Source organism: Tachypleus tridentatus, chromosome 1 (assembly GCF_004210375.1).
Source record: "Tachypleus tridentatus isolate NWPU-2018 chromosome 1, ASM421037v1, whole genome shotgun sequence".
Taxonomy (NCBI): Eukaryota; Metazoa; Arthropoda; class Merostomata; order Xiphosura; family Limulidae; genus Tachypleus; species Tachypleus tridentatus.
The window spans coordinates 176,871,013-176,877,492 of NC_134825.1; the positions used below are offsets into that span (position 1 = coordinate 176,871,013).

The window sequence follows — 6,480 nt, forward strand, 5'->3', positions numbered from 1 at the left end:
ATACAACATTGTCTTCAGAAAATAACAAAGAAATAATAGAAGCTCGAAGGACATCAACATCTCGATCACGTGCTTTGTTGACACTTACACACATATAGAATCAATTAGAAATTCATAATAAACGCTATAATAATACATAATGAAAAACTCGCGGTGTATTCGACGTTTGCATATAATTCAGGTGCATGTCAAATAATTATCGAAACAGCTTGTTCCTGAAAACTGTTTTTAGCTCAGTGGTTTGTTGGTATATGTCACTTACTTACCAGTATAATAAGATAATATGCTATTATTCGTTGTTTCAAAAATTTGGGCAATATAGCTAACATATTTAGTAAATTTTCTGTTTCTGCACTTTGAAAAAGTATAGAAAATGAAAAATTGGTTTTCTGTAACCTGAAATAATGGCTCGTAAGTTAACTGTCTTAACAAAGAATTATTAATTAGACAGTGTTTTATTTTAAAGTTCTTGATTTTTTTATCTTGTGTGTTTATTTAATTATTAGAAAATTATTGAAACTCAGTACTTTAGCCGGATATGACGCAAGAATCAGAACATTCTAGAGAATTGTCAAAACATAGCGTGTGGTGTATACCATATAACTTATTTTATGTAAGTCATAAAAGAATAATATGTCAAATGGTTACCAATATTAAAGTAGTAGTTGATTATTAAAAGTAAACGCATAGCAAGATAAAGTCAGAGAGAAAATATTTAGTGCAACTTCAAGTTTCATTAGTATTAACGCAAGGGAACTCTGGAATTTTCAGGAAAGTTCTACAACGCTGTAGTTGAAAGTATAAATAGTAGTGCGAGGTGGGGCTGAGAAGTATATCGGAACTGACTGAGCAAATAGAAAGATAATTAACTAATAATACCATTTCGATGAATTGTAATTAGGTAAGTCCAGTGATATGCTTTCAAAGATGGTTTAGTTATTTTGAAAATAAGTTTAATTTCATATAAAGTGTATTATATACCAGACTTTTCTAACATCGGTTCTCTTGCCGTTTTGACTTTTTTTGTAAAACTGATTTGTTAGTGTTTACAAACAGTACTGTGTGTAATAGTATTAATAAGGAAATTGTAATATTTTAGTATGTGTTTTACTAGAGATTTTGTTGAGCAGTTTGAAATTGTTAGTATTCCATAGTTTATTATAGTATGGAAACTGACACTAAATGAACCATAATTTAGGCCTAAGTGCACTAGTGTCATAATAATATCTAACTTTTAAGCTTGGTTTATTTAAATTTTTATTGTGAAGTTTTGTTTTGGTTACTGCTTCGCAGCCGTAAATTTTGTATAAGGTAAAACAAAAGTAAGCTACTACTTGGAAACAGTTTTACTATTATTTGTCTCTGTGAAATAGAGTGAAGATAGTGTATCTTAGCTTTATTTTAATTAATAATGTTATTATTATCAGGTGAAAATGGGAAAAGATTATTATAGAATACTTGGAATCGACAGAAATGCTTCTGAAGATGAAATTAAGAAGGCTTATCGAAAATTAGCCTTAAAGTATCATCCAGACAAAAACAAGTCGAAGGATGCAGAGGAAAAGTTTAAGGAAGTTGCCGAGGCTTATGAGGTGTTAGCAGATAAGAAGAAGAGAGAGATATATGACCAGTACGGTGAGGACGGACTAAAGGGTGGAGTACCAGGTACTGAAGATGGAAAGCAGTTCAACTATACATTTCATGGTGATCCTAGGGCCACCTTTGCTGCATTCTTTGGTACTGACAACCCATTTGAGAGTTTCTTTTCGGGTGGTTTGGGGGGACAGACAGGAATGTTCTTTATGCAAGACAATATGGATGGTAATGATCCATTTGTGAACTTTGGTGGTGGGAATGCTTTCAGATCTCAGGCTTTTTCCACTAGTAGTCCAAACTTGACTGGACATAGGGCACAGAAACAGGACCCCACAATTGAACATGAACTGTTTGTGTCTCTTGAGGACGTAATGAAAGGTTGCACTAAAAAAATGAAAATTAATCGTAAAGTTATAAATCCAGATGGAAGGACTGCCCGCCCTGAAGAGAAGGTTTTAACGATCAACGTGAAGCCAGGTTGGAAAGCAGGTACCAAGATAACATTTCAGAATGAGGGAGACAAGTTGCGGAGCCATCCCTGCTGACATTGTGTTCACCATCAGAGACAAGCCTCATCCTTTGTTCAAGAGAGATGGCAGTGACATCAAGTACATGGCAAAGATAACTCTGAAAGAAGTAAGTTACAATACTGAGTCTGAAAGAAATTTACTAATATTAATTTATTTCATGTTGTACGTACTTAATTGTATGCATATCAGTAACACAGGAGGTTTGGGCCTTTTTCTTTAATGTTAAGTATGGTTTTAGATATATTTAAACATTGCTTTATACATGGTGTTCAGGGTAACACTAGTGTGTGTAATTCAGTATTCTATCTTTGTTTTAAGGTTTTGATGTAACAGTAATCAGGATATAATGGTTTCACTGTAGACATTCAAAGATGTCCCACTAATTAGAAGTTTGAAATGAAGACTCAGAAAAATTTAATTGTAACTGGCTAAGGAAGGAGAATCTGTTAATGTTACCACGTTGAACCTGCTGGAATGTTAATATTTAGAACTATTGTTATTCCTGTAGGTTCTGATAATGTACAAACACTGTACGTAATTGTTTGTCATAATTATATGTAGTCAAACATGATAATGTATTAACGAAGATAAACCATGGTTCCCAGTAGACAATGGTTAATCTTTCTGGACACTTGCATAATTATATACTGGTTTTTAATAACTTGGTGTTTTCAGATTCATCTTCCACAACTGTTTAACATTCACTTACTTAATATTATAGCCATGCCTTAAGTCAGTCACCCTATTAAAAATAACTATCTTATAACCTTAATTGTCTTTTTAACCATTATGTATAGTGGTTAACAGAATGAGTTACTTCTGTGGTATACAAAATTTTATCTTGTATGTTCATCTCTTGACTTGTTTGGGGTATAATTATGGCTGTTGACAATTTCCCCATGTTGTGGTATGAAACTTGTGCTTTCTTGTTTTACTGTCTTCAGAATGCTACATAAAGACAACATAGGCTTGTTTTCTAAATAAACTTGCAAATTTTTAATAAAGCCACCTCTTAAACTTGTCTCATGATGGAGAATGATATCTGCATAACATTCATTTATAGAATAATTCTAGTGGCTGACATCTCAACCCTTTCAATAATTCTGGTAGCTGACATCTCAACCCTTTCAATAATTCTGGTAGCTGACATCTCAACCCTTTCAATAATTCTGGTAGCTGACATCTCAACCCTTTCAATAATTCTGGTAGCTGACATCTCAACCCTTTCAATAATTCTGGTAGCTGACATCTCAACCCTTTCAATAATTCTGGTAGCTGACATCTCAACCCTTTCCAGTAATTCTGGTAGCTGACATCTCAACCCTTTCCAGTAATTCTGGTAGCTGACATCTCAACCCTTTCCAGTAATTCTGGTAGCTGACATCTCAACCCTTTCAATAATTCTGGTAGCTGACATCTCAACCCTTTCAATAATTCTGGTAGCTGACATCTCAACCCTTTCAATAATTCTAGTGGCTGACATCTCAACCCTTTCAATAATTCTGGTGGCTGACATCTCAACCCTTTCAATAATTCTGGTAGCTGACATCTCAACCCTTTCCAGTAATTCTGGTAGCTGACATCTCAACCCTTTCCAGTAATTCTGGTAGCTGACATCTCAACCCTTTCCAGTAATTCTGGTAGCTGACATCTCAACCCTTTCAATAATTCTGGTAGCTGACATCTCAACCCTTTCAATAATTCTAGTGGCTGACATCTCAACCCTTTCAATAATTCTGGTGGCTGACATCTCAACCCTTTCAATAATTCTGGTAGCTGACATCTCAACCCTTTCCAGTAATTCTGGTAGCTGACATCTCAACCCTTTCCAGTAATTCTGGTAGCTGACATCTCAACCCTTTCAATAATTCTGGTAGCTGACATCTCAACCCTTTCAATAATTCTGGTAGCTGACATCTCAACCCTTTCAATAATTCTGGTAGCTGACATCTCAACCCTTTCAATAATTCTGGTAGCTGACATCTCAGCCCTTTCAGTAATTCTGGTAGCTGACATCTCAACCCTTTCCAGTAATTGTAGAAGTAAGTAATTACAGAACTTCTCTTTCATGAATAGCTTTTAATATTCCAGTGTTTTTATACACCTCATGTCAAGCAAACACTTAAATGTTATTGAGAGAAAAAGGTTTGGTTATCTGCCCTCAAAAGAAGGTTTTACTAAAAAAATAGGAGCAACTTGCTCAAAATCCATTCTTTTAACTTCCATCAAAAACCCTAGGTGAAATATTATCAGGCTCAAAAGACTTGTTGTTCTTGAAACTTCTCAGTTTTTATTTTACCCAGCCCAAACTTAATGTGACCATCTTGTTTACCTTTGTTCTGAATAAGGAACACGAACTAATTCTTCATTAGTAGAAACTGAAGTAAAACGTAAATAAGTAATCCTATCACAATCATTGTAAACAAATCATCTCTGAAAGTCCCACTTCTATTGTAACATTTTACCCTATTGAAAGTAATGTTTACTGCAGATTTTTAATATTTTTATTTTTTGTGATTTTCTAATGTCCAGTTTGAACTGTTCTTTTGATCTGACCTCCTCAAAGTATTCTGTCAAAGCAGTTATTTAGATTTTGTAAACTTGGGTTTTTATTTGTAATTATCTTTCTATAAGGAACATTCTTGTCTTAACTTTAAGGTTAGTGGAAGTATAGCTTTAGGTGGACAACATGCCCATCATTTATATGTTGTATTATAATTGTCTTTATGTAATCATTATACTAGCAGGTTTAGTTTTGCAGAATTAAGGTGCATTACTCAAACTTCTTTCTTCTAATTTCAGGCACTGTGTGGAACAAAGATTCAGGTACCCACCTTGAGAGGGGACAGGATCCCTCTTCGATTAGAAGGAGTTATCAAACCACAAACAGTTAAAAGAATCCAGGGACAAGGCCTTCCTTATCCTAAGGAACCATCAAAAAATGGAGACTTGTTAATTAATTTTGCTATCCAGTTTCCTGATAGTTTGACAGAAACCACAAAACAGATATTATGGGACTGTTTACCTTGAATAACTTGTTTTAATTCTGATAATCAGTTGTTTCTGTTATTACTGCATCACCTCAACGGGTTTGGTTTATGTTCCAGAACTGTGGAATCCTTATATGAGGAATGTTCACAGTTATAATGATTTTGTTTAAGTTCCAGTAACATCAGTTATCTTTGCGTGTGAAGCTATAACATTCTCGTTGTAATTATTTAAGGTGATTTGATAACTTATTGTAAAAATGAATAGTTGTATGTGGTGAAAGTTGTGTTCAGGTTGTTTCCAGGAATCAAGTAAATGAACATTAAAACATGAAACCATTCCTCAGGATAAAAATTTTGTCCAGCAAGTGATATGAAAGTAGATACTGTGTGTATATAAAGAATTGATTTAATATGAAAAATATGTGTATATAGATGTATATTATGTTGTATACATGTGTGTATCATGAATTCTGTAAACCAAAGTGAATTTTTTGGTAATTTGTTGGCTTTCCAAACTTATTAAAAGGTTTAACCTCAAAACTAATGCATGTAGTAAATATCTCATTACAATTTTGTAAATGATTTACCATGAATAAAGTTTCTCCTGCTCAACAAGTGGAACAATTGGGTTCTTGTTTCTTCACCCAAATACAAACTACATTTGGTTCTTGTTTCTTCACCCAAATACAAACTACATTTGGTTCTCCTTTCTTCACTCAAATACAAACTACACTTGGTTCTTCTTTCTTCACTCATTTACAAACTAACATTTGGTTCTTCTTTCTTCACTCATTTACAAACTAGATTAAAGGAATTTGTTTTATTTATTGATTTACATTTAGTATGTATGAAATATATTTATACAAAACTTATCTCTGTATTAGTCGATTGGACTAAATCATATCATCAAACACTGTCAAGACCATGGTTGATAAAAACATGAAGTTTTAGGAATTGCAAGCAATGAACAATTATCCTGTAATACACTCTTGAAAATAAGCATTTTAATTCTGTTTAATATCATTTTTTGTAGTTAATAAATAAAAAGGTGTTTGTAGGAAGTCTTGTAGAAATATATGGTAGCTATTTTAGCCTTTTTGTACACCTCATAAAAAGGGTGGATTGTTTCTACTTTGTGAATGTTTATAGATACCAAGGATAAATGTTTTCCCACAATTGGCTGCAGACAGCAAAAGGTAGTTGGAGTTTAGGTATTGTGGGTTCAAGCATTCCACTTCTTACCTTAGACCGATTTCCCTTACAAGCTGCCATCAGCATCTGATTTTGTCTGATAGATAGAATATCCCCACATGTGTTTGGGTGCCATAGCCACAGACATTACAGATTGGGTGGTGATGACTAAC

The 6,480-nt window shown here is 33.7% G+C and overlaps 1 pseudogene across 1 annotated transcript; it reads left to right on the top strand.

The window, feature by feature from the left end:
* The first annotated feature begins 543 nt into the window (after positions 1 to 543).
* On the top strand, positions 544 to 5,304 carry LOC143230971 (dnaJ protein homolog 1-like; annotated as a pseudogene). The gene is made up of 3 exons (XR_013016721.1): positions 544 to 901; positions 1,428 to 2,232; positions 4,929 to 5,304. The product of XR_013016721.1 is annotated as a dnaJ protein homolog 1-like (transcript).
* Positions 5,305 to 6,480: the final 1,176 nt, after the last annotated feature.